This window comes from Rhea americana, unplaced genomic scaffold (genome assembly GCF_003343005.1).
Source record: "Rhea americana isolate MKP2758 unplaced genomic scaffold, rheAme1 scaffold_6, whole genome shotgun sequence".
Taxonomy (NCBI): domain Eukaryota; kingdom Metazoa; phylum Chordata; class Aves; order Rheiformes; family Rheidae; genus Rhea; species Rhea americana.
In genome coordinates this window covers 2979236-3001216 of record NW_028186756.1, presented here as the reverse complement: position 1 = coordinate 3001216, position 21981 = coordinate 2979236, and the positions used below count along the sequence as shown (strand labels likewise).

General features: G+C 39.1%; 1 protein-coding gene across 4 annotated transcripts in view; it reads left to right on the top strand.

Moving 5' to 3' along the window:
* Positions 1 to 143: 143 nt before the first annotated feature.
* STAG2 (STAG2 cohesin complex component) overlaps positions 144 to 21981 on the top strand; it is a 79844-nt gene continuing 58006 nt past the window's right edge. For 3 of the 4 annotated variants that reach the window (XM_085319681.1, XM_085319678.1, XM_085319680.1), the window contains exon 1: positions 144 to 361. The gene's annotated coding sequence lies outside the window, so the exon portion shown is untranslated. Of the gene's footprint in view, positions 362 to 1671; positions 1731 to 21981 lie in introns of those variants that run through there. The other variant, XM_085319679.1, reaches the window with a different exon arrangement.

The window sequence follows — 21981 nt, the reverse complement described above, 5'->3', positions numbered from 1 at the left end:
GGCGGCGGGCGGCGCGCGCATGCGCCGCACCTTGTTTACCCCGCTCGGCGCGGCCGCCCGCGGGCGGCCGGCAGATGTCGCCCCACGCCCAGGAGAGCGGGCCTCGCCCGGTGGCCGCCAGGTGGCGCCTGCGCCCTCCATTCGCTCGCGAGCCGCCGAGCAGCGAACACCCCAAACAATCCCCAGCGCCGCCGCCAAATTAAATAACCTGCCCGCTCCCAGCGCCGTTCCCAAACCCCCCCTCCGTGGCGAAGTCTCCGGGCCGGGCTGGGCCAGGCGCGCAACCGGCAGCCGGGCCGCGGATATAGGAGCGGAGCAGCGAGCCTGGGCCTCCTCGCTGCCTACGCCGACACTGGGCAAGGTAAGTTAGAAAATGGCGGCGAAGCTTCTGGAAGTTTGGCGGGGGGACTCGGGATCGGAGTGTGTGGCTCGGGAGAGAGGCTGGGGCCGCGCCTGCGGCTCCCGGGCCCGCGGGGACGGCGCGGGGCGCTAGGCCGGCTGGCCACAGAGACTCAGCGCAGTCAAGATGGAGGACGGCGGGGCCGAGCCGCGAAAACACTCCAGCCCCCCGCTTCCCCACCCCCCTCTCCCAGCGCGCCTCGGCAGGGAGGGGGGGAAGAGAGCGAGAGCGCGAACGAGAGAGGGAGAGGGCGCCGAAAGCGGCCCCCACTGCCCGCCCGGAGCCCCATTCCTCCGCCCCGGAGTCGGCCGCGGGCGAGCTGGGCCCAGCACTCAGCGAGCTAAAATGGAGAACCACCTTCTCCTCCTCCTCCTCCTCCCCCCTTCTCCCGAGCCGAGCAGGGGCTGCTGGCAAGATGGAGGACTCGGGCATTGTGTGTGTGTGTGTGTCGGCGAGCTGGGCCGGGCCGGGCCACTCGCGGGGGGAGGGAAGCGGGGTCGGGGCCGTTGCGGACCGAGCGAGCCGCGCTCGGGGGAGGGGAGAGCCGGGCCGCGCGGCGCGCGCGAGAAAATGGTGGGGCGGCTGGCGCTGCCCTGGGGTCGGGTGTCGGAGGGAGGCTGGGGACTCCCGCACCTGACAGCGCTCGCTGGCGGGCGCTCCCTGCCCCCCGCCTTCCCGCCGCCCAGCAGCTGAGCTCTTCCTGCCAGCCCCGCGCTCCCAGCCACTTCCCCGCAGAGGGAAGTGTCGAGGGCTCAGGATCTCCCTCCTCCTCCTCTCTGCCCCATCTCTGCCGAGGCAATGCTCCGTCTGGGGCAACTCCGGCAGCCTCTCCTGGGCGACTTTAGTGGAGGGCCAGAGAAAAAGAGTTTCCTCGACTTAAGTGAGAGCATGGGGACTGACCTGCGCGGTTTTCCCCCCGCCTCCCTTCGCTGCCTCTTCCGAAAGAGTTGGCGAGCCCCCCCTCCCCCCCCGGCACCGTGGAGAGCCTTTGTGGGGCTATTTTTTCCCTCTGAGTGACTTTGGGCGAGCTCCTCGGCCGCTGCTCACCAAGAGGAAGAGTTGTGGCAGTTTCCGTCAGGCTTTATTTATTTATTTATTTWTTTTTGTAAAGAAAGGGCAATTGCCAACTTGTGTGGGGGACGCCTGATGCCGGCAGCCGCGTGTTGCTGGAGCCCTGCTGGGCTCTCGCCGGCTCCGCGGGGGGAGGGGAGGAGGAGGAGGAGGAAGAATGCTTCTTACTGGGGGGTTTTGGCGCCACTTTTGTTTTAGATAGTGCTCCTCTGCCCCCCTCCTTCCCGGCACTCACTGAACTGAGCTGAACCCTGCCCAGGTAGGAAGCGAGAGCTTTCCTGGTGTTTTTCTTTCCTGGGCATTTATTTTTTCTGTACGCCTAAAAAATACAGTTGTTGACGTGGTTAGGAGCTCGTTAGGGACGGGAGATCAGGAGCGAGTGGCGGATTAGAGGAGAGCGGTAGCAAATAGTTGGGCTGAACTTGGAGGCCTTGTTTTTCATACGTTCTTCTGTCCCTTCGCGAACACACTGCTCGTTTCTGGTGTCTGGGTTTATCGGGTTTGAGTGTATGCATCGATGTYCTCGCTCTCTCCGTGGTCTGTTTCTCTATGCCTTCATAGCCAGTAGCGTTGTATAATCCATCCGTCCCGTAAAAACCTGGGACCTCCCTCCCCCCATCCCCCCGAGAACATAAAAGGTTCTTAACTCTCGGTGCTTTTTATTTATTAATTTAAAGTCGTGATTTAGTGATTACTTTGTTGTCTTCCCACGAGATGCTGTGTTCGGAGTTATACAAACTTTGAACAACCGCCGAGTCTTGAGTTGTAGCTACTAGATTTTTTCTTCTTTTTTTTTTTAAATTCTTGGCAGGCCGGTTAAACTGATTGCCCCCCCCCCCCCGCCCTTTACTTTAAGTTCTCTCTTCCCGTGTGCTCGCTGGAGCCACACCCTATTGTGTCCGGTCTCATCGGGCGCTTTATCTGCTCCTTTGACCCCTTTATTTTTCCTCGCCGTCCCCTCGGAGGAGCGTGCGGTCCGGCCGGCGGCTCCCCTCCCCGGTAAGGCTGTAACGAGGGGCCCGGGAGGCGGCGCGGCGCGGTCCAAGTCGCGCCTTTCGGCGGCCGCCGTCTCCGTCGGCGGGGTGAGGAGGGGCCATGTCAGCGCCGCGGTCCCGCCGGCGGGGGCCAGGGAGGGGTCGGGTTACTGAAGTGCGTCACACGCGGCCCCGCCGGGCCTGCTCGGGAGCCGCGGCCGCTCCGTGCTTTCGCCGCGCTCGCCCGCCTCCCTCGCGCCGCCTCCCATTGGCCAGCGCTCGGGCGAGAGGCGGTGGCTTCCTCCTGCGCCCGGGGCGGGAGCGCGGCGGGCTGGCGGCGGGGGCAGGGGCTGCGCCCGGCACGTCCGCCGGCTTACGGCCAGCCGCGCTTTCGGCGTAGTTTGTATTTACATTCAGAAAACACGGCTTTCACAGCTGGTACTACTTGAAATGTGCTTAAAGCGCAGCTGTTTCAGAAAGCCGACTTCAGCATAAAGGTCACTTGGTGTAAATTACTTCCATATCTTCAGAATTTCGTTGAGTTTTGTTAAATTAGAAGGTGAGGAAAACGCCTTTTGGATCTGTTCCCTTGAAACCATTGTAGGATTGTTTTCATGCTATCTGAGAGTTTTGTTCAGTCTTGTAAATAAATAATCAGACTACGGTTCCTACCATTTCCTGTGGTAGAATGTTCTCCAGGTATAGCAGATCTCACTATTAATTCTTGCCARTTGATGACTTCTTTCTCGTTTACAATGCTTAGCCACTTGAAATGACTTTCCCTCTTTTCCATATACTCTTCTCCCTAAATGCAATATTCTTATTTTGACTACTCTAGTGTTTTTCTGGTACTGAACTTAATAGTTTAATATAAAAATGAAAAAAAAAGTGGAAAACATCCACCATGTTGTAGRCATAAGCCTTAATCATTTTTCCTGCTTTCAGCACTTGAGTTGATGGGATAGCATCCCTGTAACTTTCTGATAAGTTAAATGAAGACTATGAAAGTATCAAATGATACAGAGGAGAGAAATAATTCTTATTTGCTCTCTCYACACATCCTGCTCTGTGACCAGTGGGGCTTCAGAGGTTGTTTTGTAGCAAAACCAATGATACTTTGTTATATCATGTGCAGGTGGATTTTAAGCAACTTGTGGGAGAAGTCTGATTTTTGTTGCTGTGGTGAATTTAACACTGGGTGTTATATTAGCTTAAATACAAACAGACATGAAAACAGCCATGTGGATGGGGTTGAGTGGGAGAGGTATTCCTTAATTTTCTGGAGAAATTTCCTAGTGCTCAGATAACTCTGGCCCAAGTATGAAATATGGGAGTTATGTACATGAATCTTTTTCATCCATTTATAGTTTCAGGAAGATAATGCTGAGTAAAGTTAATCTTCCCTGTCCCTACAAGGTCCTAACCACATCAACAGCTGTTCCTACACAGATCATTCATTTTAGGCATTAAGTTTTTTTGGTATTTTACAACCAAAAGCATTAGAAATTAAATTATCATTTGGTTTGAATAAGTTCAAATTAATAATGCTATGATGCTTCAATATACCAAAAGTATTTGAGAATTGTGTAACAACAAAAAGTTGCAGTAGCTTCATGGGTTATTACAATATTTTCAGTTAAAAAAAGTGGCGTGCTACTTGATTAAACAGCATTCTATTTTCAAAATAGCAGGATTCAGTTAACTGCCTTTTAGTCTTAACTCAAATTCCATGAATATATCACATTGTTGCTTTACATGTTGAYGTTCTTAAAGACAGAAATGTCTGGAGGGAATTAATTTTTGCTTGGAAGGGGAATAAATAAAATCTGACAGGCGGTCTCTTTAGTTTTGCTTTTTTCAGTAAGACTTATAAACAAACTGAATCACTTTAAAAAAGAAATAGAGACAGCTTCTCTTGAATATTATATGCTAGTACAGTCTCTTATAGGAAATAGCTGCAGGCTATAAGCCGCTTGAAAGTGAGTGCTCTCCTTGGTGGAAGCAGCTGCATTCAACTTAGTCAAATCATGAAGTAGTATTTAACATATCAGAATGTTAGGAACTTAYTTTTATTAGACTGCTTTTTGTCATTTAAGGTTCAAACTTAGTATGATCTGGAAGTCTTGACTTGCGTCATCTTCATTTGTGCTGCTACTGTGTCAGTTGTCTTACTGCAAGGAAATGTTACAAGAGATGAGGTTTTATGGAACTGAGTGGCAACATAAACAGGTTTTAGGATTTAAAGTAACCCTGAACCACTTGGCTTATTTTTGTCAAATGAATCCCCAAAAGTAACTGAGTATTCTGGTGGTTACTTAAGTGTCTTGGTTGTATCATTGGAGTGCCATGTTTAGTCAAGTAAGATGGGGTTTTGAACTCTGGTACAATCTTTGCCTACAATGTGACCATTCTTAATACCTCTCCAATTAACGCAAAAACCTCAGAGAATATTGTGGATGTAAATTTCCAGAATGTTACTGTGAAGAATTTTTGAGTGAGTAATCAAGAATGTAGCAGAAAAGGTAAATAGAGATGTTGTCTCTGTCAGCTAGATGCTGGAGTTTCTAGGAGCTKCTTCTGCTTCGTTAATTGTCTGTAATGGAAAGAAGTGATAGCAGCTTAATATTCTCAATAGCATTTGAAACGGTTATATTTTGAGAGACTTCTGTATGGTCCTCAACTTCCTTATATGAGAATCACTGATGAAGTGGAGAGAATGAAGTGATAATCCAGTCCTTGGGAAAAACAGGGTGAATAAGGGAACAGTGGAATTCTTAGTTTGGAAAATAGGAAGCTTATACACAGAAAATCTGTAGAAAAATGGACAGAGCTCTTTTCCATATGTGCCACAAAAATTTAAATGGTGACACTATGTAGGCTTATTGCATAGATTTATATTCAAAGGCCATCTCACATTTAGAGCCATCTCTGCTTCTGAAGTAAAAGAGTAAATATATGAAGGAACCACTGCTCGGTTCCATGGCTGCTCTGTCACTGGCCCTAGCAATTTTGTGGTCTGGTCTGACCTGTCCCCTTCCTTCCCCCTGACCTACTCCCATATCTGTCCTGCTGGCTATGGACATAGGTGGAACTAAATAAGACTACAGGCAAATCAGAAGTCCTGGTTAAGACTTAAGATTTATACCTATCAGGAAGTTTGTGCCCTGTTGCTTCCTTTAATCTGTTGAAGATTGAGCTCCTTCTGGAGCAAGTTCTAGAGCCTCAGAGCTAATGGTAGCCGTTTAATATGGCCTTAGGTAGCTGCTGTTGCATCAGCCACCCCTGCACTCCAGAGGGCGCTGCTGAGGCTTTGAAAGAGTTTCCATGGAAAAGCCATGTTGGGAGGGTAGTCTGTGAAGGTAGGGAGTCTTGACTTTTTGCTTTAGTAAAGTAACTTTTGGTGGTGGGAATCTTACGGTAACCATTGCAATATTCTGTTAGCATAACCGAAGCTCTTGTGCTAGCATTTTTTTCTGCTAAAAGGGTTATTTCTGGAATAAAATGGTTAAACTCTCCTGCTTTTCTGTGAGCAATTTTCATATTTGAAGATTGGTTCAGTGACTTGGGTTGGATTTTTAGATTAGAAGAAAAATCTAAGTTTTTAACATGTCTAGTTTCTTTGTGGTTTAAGGGTGGGCCTTTAAATCCAATGTGAATTTCAACAAAATCACGTATTTGCCTACTAGTGATAAAATAAAAATCTGTGATTTGAGAGCTGAGGATGCAAAATATGTTTTTGTTGTTTTCTTTAAATTAAATTATTATCTCATTTTGCAGTTCATGAGAATCCAGTGAAGTTGGATCCTCCCCTCCCCCCCCCCCCCCCCCCCCCTTGGAGAATAATTATAAAGTAACGGAAGCTTCTGAAGAAGGCTCGCCTCATTTATATCACCATGGTCAAATTTAGAACCAATGTTGACTTGTATGATTTGGGAAGTTTGAGGCCATTGCCTGATTGGATTCTATCTTGTGGAAAACATTTTACTGTTCACAGAGAAGTTTTTATGTTGATAGCTCTTTATCCTTTCAGTATTTTTCTTTTATTTTTTTCTTTTTTTTCTGACTATAAAACTTCTGGGAAAGAAGGAGAAAAGTTTGATGGTCAGGATCACTAAGACTAGACTGAAGAGTCCTAAATTTGGCGGGTTATGCCATTGCAGTGTTTCACAGCGCTATACTCTGCTCTTTGGTATCTTTCTATTGTCAAGTATTGCACCATTAAGAAAATGTATAGATCTGAGATACTGGGTAGAGAAGAAGGGAGAGTGGAGAAGAGTTTCTGTTGTCTCACTAACTTCTTTTTCCTTAGTTGGTCTGGCCTAAGTAGGGATCTGGCACCTAACTGAAGAGTAGAGAGTATGGGGGGGGGGGAGAAAAAGATCCTAGAGATTATTCCAACAGCCCCTTGGCTTTTGTGCAACAGTTGACTCTTTTCTAGCTTTTACTGGCTACAGAGACACAGGAGGGAACCAAGTTTGTTTTTTAAGCTCTTTTATCGCCCTCTGAGTCAGAAAATAAAGCACATCTAGAACTGTAATTGTATGCTGTTACCTTTTGTCTTATGTGGCTCCTGCTGAAGGAAATGAGAAGTAAGCTGTCATGTAACTGGTTTATCCAGATACATACTTTATTGTTGTCTCTACTATTTTTTTTTTTTGACTGTGTAGCTAGCTGTAACATTTGCCCTGATCCTCTGGAGGGGTAATTTTTGTAAAACAATGTGATCAGAAGAGTCAGTAAATATGAGAAGATTGGCATATATTGAAGAGCAGATTGTGATACATGGTTGAGATGATAACCGCAGTACCTGCCTTAGAACACATACGTAGAAAGGAGAACATGTGATGTCTGGTGACATCAATACATGTCACCATTGTAAATGTGACATTGTATTTACTTATGGATTGGAATTTGATGGTTTATTAATCTTGACTTTATGCAACTTACTATGCATTTTATTCTTCTGTATTTTTGTTACAATTAAGGGTAGTCAGTGATTTAGAGAAAGGGAGTTTACAAGGGAATTTACAAGCTTGCCTATAGTTTCTTGATTATATTTTGGAAAAGTTTTCTTGTGTATATGTGTGTGTATATATATATATATGCTGATATATTTTGGTCTGTATTATGTATGTCTACTGTTGTCTAGATTAAGGAATTACAACTTGATTGCAAATTTCAGGATTTTCTATTAGCAAATCATGAAAAGAAATAAAATATACTGAAATCTTGGAACTCTCAGAAGATTTTCAGAACTGACCACTTAAAAAGAAACAACAAACCTTAGGAATATATGTTCTGTTTAGTGGAGATTACGTTCCAATGTTGGCATGAAGCTGCTGCCAAGATTTGGTGAAATGCTGCTCAGTTTTTGGCCAGTGATTGAGTTCTATGTGATCCGCAGGACAACTAACCTTACCTGCAGCTTTCTCCTGAGTTTCTTCCTCTCCTGGTACTACCCCATCCCCGTTATGTTACAGGCACTGTTTAGTGTGTACACACTGTCAATTCAACACATCTTTGGAAGACATGGTGCTGTCACGTTGAAAAGGTGACTTAATGCACTGTTTTTTTTCATTGCTTAAAAATTGTGATCTCCCTGGAAGGGCTTTGATATTTTTGATTTGAAGGTAATGTTGCAGTTCTTGGCTATGATTAGATTGCGTGGGTTTTTTTGTGTGTTTTTAATATAAAATAGGATTTCAGCCTATGTTTTATGGAGTGCCTTCTTTACACTATCTTATCTGGGGATAAAGATTGAGTTTTACTTTGTTTTCAAATAAAAATAAGTTGCTTGGGATAAGACTTTTCTTTCTCTTTAATGCAATTATCTGTTATACATTTAGGTAAAGCTTCTGCTTAATTCTTTAAGAAAGGACATTTTGGAAATTAGGAAATACCAAGTTTTAGTAAGCAGATAATATGCGAGTAATATAATTGAAGATATTTTTGTGAGAGTGTAATCTTACATCAGGGAATGTTCAGTATGAGGAAAGTTTTTACAGAGTGGGTAGGTGATTTGGGAGGTGGTATTAAAATCTGTATTTTTTATATGTTGTTTTTTATTATCTGACGATGGGCAATTTAATAGATGGGTAACTGAAGGTTAGTAAAAAACAAAATGTAGGTAGTAAATGTCAGGAATACAGGTTTGTAATTCATGTAGCATGGGGTTAGGTGTCTAGTTCTCAATTTTTAAGATGATGCTATGTGACATGAGCTCTGGAATAAGGCACATTGGATAGTTATGGGTAAAGTGGTCAAATAATTTAATTTGAGTAATAAGGAGGCACATCCTGACTACAGGCAGTATTTCACATTTTTATTTCTCATCTCATTAGAAGCAGAGAATTGAATTAATTGTAATGTTTCACCATGGGAGAAACCCCGGGGAAACTTGATAAAAAACACTTTCATATAAGTGTTTTATTTATTTATTTATTTATTWAAAAAAAAAGAATGACCAGTGACTGCAATCCAAATGGTAGTGCTGTGCTTGTGGAAGACAAATGGGAAGTGAAATTGATGGAGACTGACTGCTTCCATTCTTTCCTCTGAAACAAAATTCAGAATAAATACAATTTAAATCAAGTTGAAAGAATACAGTTTTCATAATTTAAGATTTGTAACATAAGTAGTTTTCAAATGTTGTTATTTTGAACTATCTTCTGTGAAGACTATATTCTTGCAGAGAAATTCCAGTTTGGCAAACTGTCATACACTGTTCTGTTTTGATCGTTGCTTTATGTACATCTTTGAAAACTGGATCCAAACTACTTTCTTTTAATTCTTCTAACATGAAATAAACTTTTTGGTCTTTACACTTCTGTTTTAAACTGGCAATTGCTTCATAGAAGTAATACTACAATGAAAAGATCATGTTTTCTAGGTCACAGAATCATGTAGGATGGAAGAATCCTYTGGAGGTCTTGTCCAATCTCCTGCTGAAAGCCTGTCCAGTTAGATCAGGTGCTCAGGAATTTATCCAGTCAAGCTTTTAATATCTCAAAAGGCAGTTTCCCTGTTAGTAAAAAGTAATAGTAGACAAACAGTAGACTATCAAAAGATAGTTTCCCTGATCTCTTTGGCAACCAGCTTCAATATTTTTGTTGGAAGGTATTTTTTATTTCAGTTCTTAAGTTGTCTTAAATTATTAAAAATATTTTTCTTCTCTTGAAAAGAAAAGGTATATTTGGAAAGTACTCCTTGATCATGGAGATTTGGGAAGCTGGTGACCTGGGTAGAGCTGATTGTGKTTTTTTTATTGGGAATTGTTGGGAGAAAGAAGAAAGACCACAGAAACAACTGGGAAGATTTTTTTTTCCCGGTATGTATGTACTTTCTTCTTCCCTCTGATCCTAATTATTATCTTTACCCCTTCGTACTTCACTGGTATGTCCATGACAGGGCCTTTCAAATAAAATTTTCTTAATTCTAAGCAAGTCTCCTGTTCACTTAGGCATCATTGATAAACCCATCAAAAAGGTTCTTAAATGCTCTTTTTACATACAGTTTTCATATTTAAACAGTGGACTTTTTTATTCCTTCTCATAAGTATAATTTCAAGAAATATACAGCTCATTTGAAACTATGGTAACCAGAAGGGAAAGATGCACAAGTGTCTGGATTCCATCTGTAGTATAGGTCTGTYGTTACTTGTACGAAAAAGTATTGGCCAAAAAAAAGCGAAACTGGCTTTTGTATGTTGATCTACCAAACATGAAAATGGTTTATTAGAGCAAAATTTTTAAAGCAAGTGCTTTGATAATGCAGGAAGGGTGTTTGTTGTTGAGTGTGAGATCTTTTTGTTTCTTTCTTTTGCTTTTTTTTGTTTTGTTTTGCTTTGCTACCAGTTTACACTTTATCTCTGATACTGTGTTTGATTTGCTCTTGTTTTATTAAGTGGGCTTCCAGTTGACTTATTTTGATAAGCTCTTATTTTCAAAAGGAATGCCTTTACACCTATACTTGCTTAATTAAAAAAAAGTCAGTTAAAATGCAACGCTGATGTAACAATGTGTATACCATATTACTGCACTACTGATGCATAGAGCAGCGTTTTTTAAGCTAGAAGACTTGCAGCTTGATGGCTGAAAAATAATCAGCAAAATCAGCTTCTGGGCATTTTATTTATTTATTTTTTGCTTCATTGCCTTGTCTTAGCTATACTGCTAAGTTTCTATTCAGTGATGTGGTAGTATTATGGAAGTTAATAAAGTTTTGTACTTGGAAGTGAGTATTTGTGCCTTAGAGCAGCATTTCCTGTGGCAGATTGTACACATCAGTCTGATAAAAAGGTGACAAGCATCTTAAAAAAGATCTCTGGCTCAGTTGCACTATGGATAGAAGAATATACCAGAAGTCATCTTTATGTGATGTGGGCCAGGCATTAAGATTCTTCATATTTATCTCCAAATGCAGTAATACTTGATCTCTGTAAATCTGAATTCATGGTTTCTCTCCTCTGTGTGTCAAGGGGGTATAAAATATGTTAAACGTACCTTGAATACAAAACTAGTTAGGTAAGTTTTGTTTAGGGAGAGGATTTATGTGTTCTTGCATAATTCTGTCTCCAAAGGAGAGGAGCCTGGAAAATTCTAAGAGTTCATTCAAATGAAGGATTGAGTCCACATTTTTAGTAGGGAATTAAAGAAACTTCATTAAGTTTTTCTTGTTTTGTTTTGTTTTTTGTTTTTTAACATTAAGCAGTATTTGACAGCATGTATGGAATTAAGCATCCTAGAAGATGATAATGAGTTACCAAGATGAAGGAAATAATAGCAAGGAAGATAGGAAAGAGAAGCGTAAGAATATATTGATGCTCATTACAACCATTTTGATAAGTATATTCTGTGTCTAGTTGCATCACTTTGACTTCTCTATTGAATCCTGACATATACCATAACTGTATCAAATATGAATTACTGCTTTTATGTAACTCAGTCTTGGAATCATTGTCTTACCAGATGCAGAAGGTATTAATATTTGACTAAAATGTTTGAGGAAGTGTGTTTTTTTTTTTTTTTTTAATCAATTACTAAAGCCTTTTGAGATGATCCAGAAGAAAAAAGGAGGATAGAAATCAGGCTGGTAATCCAGTGAAAATGGATTTTTTTTTTTTTTTAACTATAAGGAGCATAGTTGATGGAGAGAATAATGATTTGAACTGACATGAAAGAGCAGAATTGGGTGGTTACATAACTGGAAGTCATTTTAGATCATACCTCCACATGCAGTTGTTCCCTCCCTCTTTTCATACTCTTCTTTGTAGTTCTTCTCTTCAAGCCACTGAAGTTATGCCTTCATGATGTAACTAAGTCAGTTTAATGGCTAGCTGTCACTGAATGGGTGGTCCTATGTCTGTGTCCTGTCCACATGCTTCTGTGTCCTGACCACGTGCCTTTTTTATTTGCCTTGTGTCTGTGCTTATGCTTGCCTGAACCTTATTGGTGAACTGGCATGAAGAGCTAACCTGAAGGAAAAGGAAGTAGTTTTCTGTTTGTTTAAATCCTTGTGGAGTTGAATGGTGCTGCTATTTACAGGGGAGGGTGCAGGAGTTTTTGACCAGCAGGAATATAGGATTGAGTGGGGCAACCCCTTTCAATAGTTGGAAGTTTTGTATCAATTGTCTAGTTGAACAGCAGTGGGAATGCAGCTCCTGTCGTTTGTTACTCTTGTACCTAATCTCAGCTTTAAAAACTGTTCGGGCTATATGCMAGTTCCAAAAGCAATTCTGTATTTGTTGTGATCTGTATCTTTTCCTAAAACGATCCAGTTAATCTCTGCAAGGAAATTCAGGACTCTGCTGTTGATTTGTATTTATTTATGCAGGCAGGAAGATTACGTTGGTTTTTCTTTAGTTTCAGGCCATGTGCTTGTCAGAAGTTTCACAGGTGTTGCTTGGATCATTGGAGATTGGAGAGAGAGTCCCCTCCCCCACTCTGTCAAGATTTTCTTCAAGTCTCAGCATGGCTATTCGTACATCAGATGCTGTTGGTCAAAATCCTGCTAGACCTCCTTTCTCGGCTGGATGCTTATCAGCCTGATGTGGTTAGATCTTATGAGCCTTTACACTCAAGTTTTGTGGTTTAAGGGTAGCGCTGCTTTTATGCTTGGGGGTTGTCTTTGGCCTTTTTACAGACTGGACCATCCTGTATGATAATTTTGGGTCCCATCCCTTGTAACTAATGAACTTTTTGGGGAGATGTACTGTGGTTGCAGGTCAYGGTCTCCAGGAGCATTTCATAATATATCAGACACAGCCTTTTTTTTTTCTTTTTCCTTTTCTCGTAAAATATTAATGTTGTCCTTCAGAGATGCTGAGAAATAGTCAATACTGAGAAATGACCAAAATAATGCCTGAATACATTGCCTTTGTAGAAGGAAGTTTCTGTGTGAAATAATCAAACTGACAGCTACGCTGTATGCTGTGTTTTGCTTTGTGAAYTTGTTGCCTAGTATTGCTGACTAGACTACAGGAAAGCCACACATATAAAAGGAGATTTGGAGTTTTGTGGAATGTGTGATGTCAAACAAGTTYCTTAGATCACTTTAGATTGTACAGAGGATTAAAGAGATTCAGGTTGTTCAGTGTCCATTTATATTGCCCTTATTGGAACAGGAGGCACTTTTAGATCTTGTATTTGCAGAAGGCAGTGGGTGAAGAGCATAGCTGATGGGAACTGGTTCTCCCAATTTTGTAGGTGCTCCTTAGAAACACTACTGTTGTGAATTCAACTGCAATTGCCTGATCTATGTCAGTTTCTTTTTACTGCTGTTAAAATGTTTCTGTGGGATTACCCAGCTTGGAGGAATGCCAAAATGAGTGTGTGGGAAGACTTAATACTTGCTACTTACATAGCATTTTGTATGTTCAAAGTCTTCTACGAATATTAACTAATCTTTATTTAAGATGCGAGTCCAATTTCTGTCAATATAAATGAACAACAGCCAGTTAYGACCTGTACTTTTTTTGATGCCAAAAGAATGAAATCTGTAACTAGTGTAGTTAAGAGTAATCTTTATTATCCTATTGGTATACTGTTTTTGTCATTCTGCTCTTCTGGTTTGTTATGGTGGAAAAAGAAGTTATGAATAGAATATAGTACTACTCTTCAGGCGGTCCCTGAGCTGTAGGATGCTGACTGCTGAAAAGAGTGACATTTCATTTTGTGTGTGATATTTTGATCTTTTCTTCAGCAGTTCTTGTTTCTACTGTATTAAGGTTTGTTTCTTTCCAGCCGTAGCATATTCATAACAAGTAACATTGCAAGAAGAATGTTAATTCCGAGCTTGCTTCTTAATAACTGTCATTATTTCAACTTAAAACACAGTATTAAGCTGAAAATGATTTTAATGTCTTAAAGCACACCTGTGCTAAAAAGCTGTTAAGATTTCCCTTGTTTATGTTTTGGCATGTTAATGGTGATTTTTAGTTAACTGATTATTATGTGTAACCAGTATACCAAACTCATGAAGCTGCAAATGTTTTGATAACAGCAAAGTTGTAAACAAAACTAAAGTAGCTATGGACATTTTTTTTTCCTAGGATTCTGTGTTCTTTGAAACTTAAAATTTGAAAATTAGTATTATGCTTTTTATTGTTTATGCTGTTGATTAGCTAAAATTCGACATGTTTTCATGTTAGGCATCCTGACTTGAGCAGTTCTGACTTGAACTTCAAGATGTCATTCCAACTTTTCCTTAAAGACCTAGAGAGGAAAATCTGCAAGAGCATATCTACACAGTAAAATGTATGCTGGAAACAGATGCTTTACTTAGACTAATAGAAATAATCTCTCAAACTGTGACCAGTTAGCATAGGTAAGGTATTAAAGGAGCTTTCCTGTTTCTGGCATCAAGACTAGCCTGGATACTTTCTTGTGATGTTGTGTTGCATCTTGGAGATACGTACAGAGCAGTTAGGAAAATGAAGTGGTGGACAGGGCATATGACTCTTAAACTTTAGCAGGGGGTTGAAAGAGAAACTTTCTAAAAGAATGCAACAAAATTAAGTCCGATATATGGCCTCTGGTAATACATAGAGTGGCTTTCAGTGTTTTGAGAACAATTACATTAGTCTGTAAGCAATTAAGAGTTTAACTTGTAACCCATTAAAAACTGTATACTTTAGAGGCAGCATGAAAAATGGTCTATAGAAGTGTGTTAAATCCTGTGCTCCTTTTTACTTCTTTAGCCAAATACTCTATTAAATTTACATTGATTGTTGCACATTAATCTGTTGCTAGGTTCATGAGTGTTTTTTCCTTTGTTTCAAGGTTCAGTAGCTTTAGAAACTCGAATGGTCTTGTCAGTTTAGACCTTCACTAAGAGACTAACATTTAGATACCAATTTAAAAAAGTAATATTTAAAAACAAATGTGTAAGTAATCCATATGCTGATCTAGTACTGCTTTTAGAATTGCAAACGTCTGATCTTGGGTAAAACAAATAATAAATTTGTGTTTCTGTTTGGTTATTATCTAACAATGCTAGTGGGAACAGGTCTGGTATGAGCACAGTCTAAAACTTGAATTTTGCTTGTTTTTTTGGTAATGGCATGATTTTGGAAGATATGCAGATCAGTGAAGAAAATCATTAGAAATAGAACTAGTTCTCATTAGATACTCATACAATATTAACTACTCAGTGATGAGTTCAGTCTGTAATAAAGCTAGTTTTCTTTTTTTATATAGAGTAATGGCAGATTCTAATCATGTTTGTTATCCTGAAGGAACATTGTAGTAGTCCTAAATATGACCACTCTTTAACTGTGTTTGGTAAAATGAGCTGGTGGTTCTTTGTTCAGCAGGGATGTAATGTGTTTCTATTTCTGTCACATCTGTGCTCCTTACTTTGCCATTTTATATAGGGTTTAGGCAAAAGTGGTCAACTGTTGGCTTGTTAACACATTTATTCAAGCACCAAGGAACAGAATGTGTTCAAAATCTTTGTTATTTTAGGAAAGCAACAAATTGGGGACAGACTTTTGTTTCATAGATGGCTAGGTAATATTTGATAGTGGTGTTGGGTGCTAAAGTGAGTAATGTCATCACAGTGCTGTAAAAAGAGACAGTAAATTAGATTTTGAGCAGACCACAACAGCTTTTGTACCAGTTTTAGTCTAGCAAAATTGCCTGGACAACTCCCTCTTCCTTTGACGTAACTGGATGGTGGATCACATCTGTTGCAGTGTCTCGCTGGTTTTGAAAAGGGCTGTTTGCATGTACCAGCTACAGGACTCTTCTTGAGCCAGTTCAATTACTAAACAATTGGAAAGCTAATTTATTCAAAGTAAAATTAATAGATTGTTGTTCAGCTGGCTCAGCAAAGGAGCTGACAAATGCCCTTGGCCAGGAGACATGGCCAAAAGCAAACACGGGGAGAAAGGGCAGTGGGACTGACTGTTTTACCAGTAGCAGTCTTTGTAGTTTATTGTCTCATCAGACCATTGTTATTGTTTTGGTCTCATTCATGCTTTAGCAGCAAACAGAATAGGTATATTTAATGCAGTCTGTTCAAATTGGCATAAAATACTCTTTTGGTTGATAATTGAAAGGAGTATTAGAAATGCTTTTTGAAATAGCTGATACTTTGCTGACTTGTTTCCATTGGATAACTTGTTTTCTGAAGTCGAATGACAATTTGAGAAGGCATAGAAGAGACAAAGATTGTGACATACATAAAGTTGTAAGAGGAAATAGTGGAGATGTTTAAATTTGAAATGGGATTTTGTATAATGAATGTATAATGCGTTTTGTGTTATAACTAAATTCTCCGTGATAGGAGTGTAAAATCTTCAACTATTGGAGAGCTTGATGATTTTAAATACATACTTTGGATATGGTAGTTTCTGCACAATAAAACCTGAACGGTAGATGGCATTTACAAATYCTTAAGACAGCTTTTTGGATTGCAAGGTACTTGTTACAGGTTGTTCAATGGGACCCATGTACATCACTGTATTGTAGAACATTAGCCTAGATTGCTAGAGTATTTTAGGTCATCTGTGTTCTCAGATTGGTAGAAATTTTACCATACTGCTATTTCCATATAAGTGGTTCTTCGAAGCCACTAATCTAAAAATACATTATACTCCAACTAAAATGGAGGTAAATTGTGCAGATTATCCAAAGAACATGTATACAAAGGAATTAATTGAACAGGCATGTCAAACAGTATAACCTGCATGTTATACTGCAAAAATACTGCTATTTTGGGCATCATATTAAATTTTCACTTTTTAAAAATTAAGTGTAAAGTATATTGCAAATATACTCAGTACTGCTGAATGATACAAGGGAGATTATGCTTTTCTCTGGAGTGTTTTATAATGTTCCAGAAATACACGTCGGCTGCTACCGGAATCACATAAAGAGAAAAACTTAACTGTTTACTTGTAACTGTCATGCGCATGCATGGTATTTTATAGCAAATTGGTTACAGCGGTTAACATCTTTTTATGATAACAAATAAACAAGAATGTTACTGACATGCAAAAAAAAAGTTAATTAAAAAGTATTTTACTGTTGTGCTAGATCTCTGAATCTAGAGGAAAACAATGCTAAGGGGTATCTCTTGGTATGGTGTACATGAAATGAGACCAAAAATAGAGTGGTTTAAGTTGAGAGGAACCTCTTTCAGTTACTGAGCTGAAAATAAGAATAATCAAGCATTTTAAGTTTTGGTAGGAAAGTATTTGATTAGAATACTTTAATGACACAATGTAGTGACATTTCAGTGCTGAAGGAAATGAAAATAAGGAGTGCTGTTAAGGGAAGCTTAAAATAAGGAGTGCTGTTAAGGGAAGCTTAATGTAAGATGTTTGATAATGTGTTTGGAAATAATATATTGTTTTGCTGTTGGGGTTATGCTATAGTATTTTGGCTTGTGTTTAATCTGTATAAGTTTTCTGTCCAGTAAAACCAGTTTATCTTAGCAGGAAAATCTCCAAAAGCAAAACAGTTTAGGGTGGATTTTCCGCTTAAAGTGCTACTCTATTTTAACTTCCAAACTGCAGAGTAGTATTGTCACCTGGAGTTATGCATGTGCTCTATACCCTGTCATGCATTTCCCTTTTTTCTGTCCTCTCCCCCTTGTGTGTGGTGGATTTTTTTGTCTATATTTCTTTTTTTCCTCCTCTCCAACGTACATACTTATAGACTACGTGTAGGGATTACATTGAACAAGTGTTCATAAAGGAAGGACTTGGCTTGTACATAATACTGGTCTTAGTATTTCTTCAGTTAGTTAATGTTAGTTAGTTAAAGCAGTCACATTCTGTTGATCATTCTTTGTGAAGAAGGCCTGGCAGCACACTAAATCTGTGAATAAATCAAAAATACCACTGCTACATGTCAGAAAGATGTTAACTCAGTCTGCTTTTTCTAAAAAAAAAAAAAAAAAAAGGGGTTAATTTCACTGACAGACTTGATGTTGAATCACATCTTCTGTGTCCTGCACAGATTTACATTATGTATTCCCACTAATTTAGCAGAAATGTAGTTGTATGTTTTGGTCCAGCCTGTATGAAATTATCGTGAGTGGGTGATCCAGCACGATGTGGTCCAAGTATTAACAATTATGTTACCACTGTCAAAGGACTCTGTGTACTTCTCGGCCCTGTAGTTGCGGAATGGATATTTATGCAGAAACCTGAAAGATGGTGATTTGAGTATCATGCTACAGTTTTTGACTGTTGTGTAGGTTACATCTTGCTGTGCTTAGACTCTGCCTCTGGTGATTTTAATTTTAGAATTAGACTGTTACATCTTCCTAAAATTCTGTTAAGCTAGTCTCTTTTGAACAACTTATGCTTTCCCTGAAGATTGTTCCTCGTGGAATTTGTATGATGATGGTATAGATGAGTATGCCTGTTAATGTGTTATCTGCTGGTATTGTTCTATGGTGTGCAAAATAACATCCACAAATTATATTATTACTAAAATTTCTAACAACTGTGAATTATTACTAAAAGGGTAATGCTTCCTTTTTGGGAGCCTAATTAAAGTAAAAACATAAGATATTACAGAAACTATTTGTATCTATGGAAACAAATTTGATCACCTAGTGCCACATATGGCAAAAGGCTAGAGAGAGAAAGGAATTATTTTCCTTGTGTTTGTCACTCACTATTACTTAGTTAGAGGTGCAGTTTCCTTTGTAGTATTGTAAAGATTTGACTTTTGAGATACAGTATTATGCTTCTAGGGGTTTCCTCCCCACAAAAATGTCCCAAAATCAAATTAGTCATAATTCAAGTTCATAAAGCAGCAGTCGTTGAGCTGTTTTTTTTTTTTTTTTTTTTTTTTTTGGTACATGTGGATGAAAAGGGGGGAGGGAAAGCAAGTGTTAATTCACAATCCCACAAAGATTCTATAGTAGACTCATCAACTTGAATTCAAATGATTCAAATGGAAAAGTTTTGTGCCATTGAATAACAAAAGTTCCTAAGAAATACTGTGTTAACATAATTCTACTTTTTTAATGTACAGTGTGTATAATTAAATTGAACATGAGATAGTGTGCTACATGAACTGGGCTGTGAAAATTCAACCTTAGAAAAATGTCTGTTGAAGACCACAGATAAACTAGTGAGAGGGCATGTTGTTTAGTTCTTGAGGAAAGTGTAATTTCCTCGGGATAAGACCGATTAGTGCTGTTTCCCGCACAGAAGAATTCAAAAAATTTAAAACAAGAATTTTAAAAGATCATGTGAGTATCACTTATCTTGCCATTTGGTTTAGATAGTTTTAATGAGGGATATGCTAAAAACTGGGTTGTGCTTTGGTATTGCAGTTGTTCTTCAGAGTATCCAAAAGCACCTGGGTAGCTTGACTATAATGGATGGTCACCTAGTTCCTTATGCTTTTGTCAACCATATCCAACTGTTTGCAGTTCTGTGTACAGTATACCCAGCTTAAAGATCTCTTCTAAAACTTATACCCCTCTAAGAAATACTTTAATTTCTTTGCAGTAGTATTTGTCCTGGCATTTTTCTGAAAACTACCCTAGTATCTAGTTGTGAAAGAATAATTTACTATGCACAAACTTGTTTGCATTTGGGACTTCAATTTTATTTCACATGACCAAAGCATGTGAGATTCAAGTAAGCAGCCTCCAGAATTAAAAAATTTTGGGATTGCATAGTATTACCAATAGTGGCTTAGATCTAAAAATCTGTTTTTCCTGTTTTATTGCCATTGGTTAAGAGAACTGTAGCTTTTTCAGGGAACAATACAAAGCTTGACTTGTATAAAAGGTAACTGTTAGGTTAATAGCCTGTTTTCAGGAATAAGTTTGATATAATTAAAATGCACTTTCTCCCTTTTTTGTGAATAATGGTCATATATCGGCAGATATTAATGTCAGACAACATTTTTGCCTATGTTTACATTCTGCAAGTGGCTTTCACTGCATATCTTTTTGTTTGTAGTGTTAGAATGATGTAAGAGCTTTTCTTAATAACCATTGATAAATCAGTTGGTGGGTTATTGCCTGAATCTGTCCTTTGACTGCCATTATTCCCAAGGGCTGTAAGATAGTGAAAGCCTCCCAGAAGTTATAAACAACTTTCAAAAGCTAAAGTGGGATTTAGAAAACTTTGTAGAAATGTATAGCTCCCACCTGCCTTACAACTGTAAGGGGTCATAAAGGATGTAGAGAGCATATGCTACCAAAGCAAAGAGATGGATTGTTAGAAATGCAAATTGTGATTGCGATCTGTATGCTAATACTTGAAGGCTTTGAGAACTAAATATCACCTGTTGCAAAACACTGTCTTCTCCCTCCTCCCCGCCCCCATACAAAAGTGCAGGCAACATGAGAGCTGATAGAGCAGAAGTATTGTCTACTGTAAAATGGCTGGAGAGGACAAGGGAAAGGAATACTACTTTTTGCAGCTCTGCAGTTTTCTTTGGGGATTGGGTTGTGTGTGGCCTCTGTTCTTTCTGGTTTAAAGTTTTTTTACTGGAAAATAATGACTTGTATCTCATACATGGTAAAAATTTCCTTATGTATAAAAATTTGTGAACTATGTTTTAAATGACTGGAAATTATGATGTTAATCAAATTATAACATATTCAATTTTTCTTTAAAGTGCTGTTCTTCATCAGTGGTTTTTATCTCTGTTTAAAAATACTCCAATACCAGTACTTCCCATGGGGAAAAAAGGAAGTTTTGCTAATCTTGAATTAATAGATTTTTTTTTTAATATTAAGTTCTTTAGTTCTTTTCACTCATTACGAAATGTGCATGCATACCTTTTCTTTTTTTCTTTTTTCTTCTTTTTTTTCCCAAGTGCTTGAGGGGACTGGAATATTGCAGGATTTCTCCTTTTTCTTTCTCTGCCCCCTCTCCCCCCCCAAAGTCAATGCATGTCATGTAGTCTTTCTCTTGCTTTTTTTTTTTTTTTTCCCCCTTCTTCTCTTGCTAGCAATGTGGGGTGATTGTTACCTATGTGTACATAACTGGATATGTGTTACTGATGCTGCTTTAATCAACCATAAGTAGTTTTTAGAGAACATCTTGAAGGCACATAGTTTCCTTGGGGATTTATTGCATTTTCAACATTGCACCTCCATTCCCACTGCTTACAGAATATATTTACCACTAGTGCTGAATATTTTAACATGGTCACTACATAATGTTTCCCCAATGTTTGCAATTTCTACCCCACTCATTAAGATTTGCTCTCTAGTGTGTCTAGTTCCTGTTCACCTTTCATGCTTGGTGTTTATTGCTGTACTCCCAATTGCAACATAAGTTCTTCCTAATTGTTAGCCTTCATGGAGGGATTTTTTTTTATTTTTTAACAAATATCTGTTTTTCTTCATTTTCTCATGTAGGATGAACAGAAACTTTTTTTTTTTTTTTTTTTTTTTTTTTTTTTTTTTTTTTTTTTTTTTTTTTTTTTAAAGAGATGCATTTAAGGTAGGTGCTTTTTTTTCCTTTGTCTTGCCCACCTCCAATCACTTAATCTTGTATATATGCCTTAGACTGAAAAATGGCATCAAAAATTTCAGATTTTTGCCTTTATATTGCACAGACTAGAATTGTTATCAAGTGATAAGTCATATTGCACATTAGAGACTTTGGGATGTATGTGAGAACATCAAATGGTGTTTCAGCTCTGGTGTTTATTACTTTATAGCGTGCATTGATATTGTCATATTTGTTTACATCCTTTTGCTATCCTTGAAATAGCTGTGTTTTAAACCATTGCTGTTTAGGCGAAGCAAAATTATGATTTCATGATTTAGGTGTGGTTTGAGATTTGAAGATGCTACTGTTTTAATCTGGGAATGGTAAGTAACAAAACTAAAGGTTATTCTGTGTATTTCAGGTTGAGGAATCACAAAACTTTAATGAGGAAGCACAAACCTTAATGTGCTAATTATTTAGATTTTTGGATTGAAGAGGCAGCTATGACTTTTTTGGTCTTTTCTCCCTTGACAAATTCTGGCTTTCATTTTGAACAAGTTTTTTTTTTTTTTTTTTTTTTAATTGGGAACTATTTAATGGCATCATTTTATGTT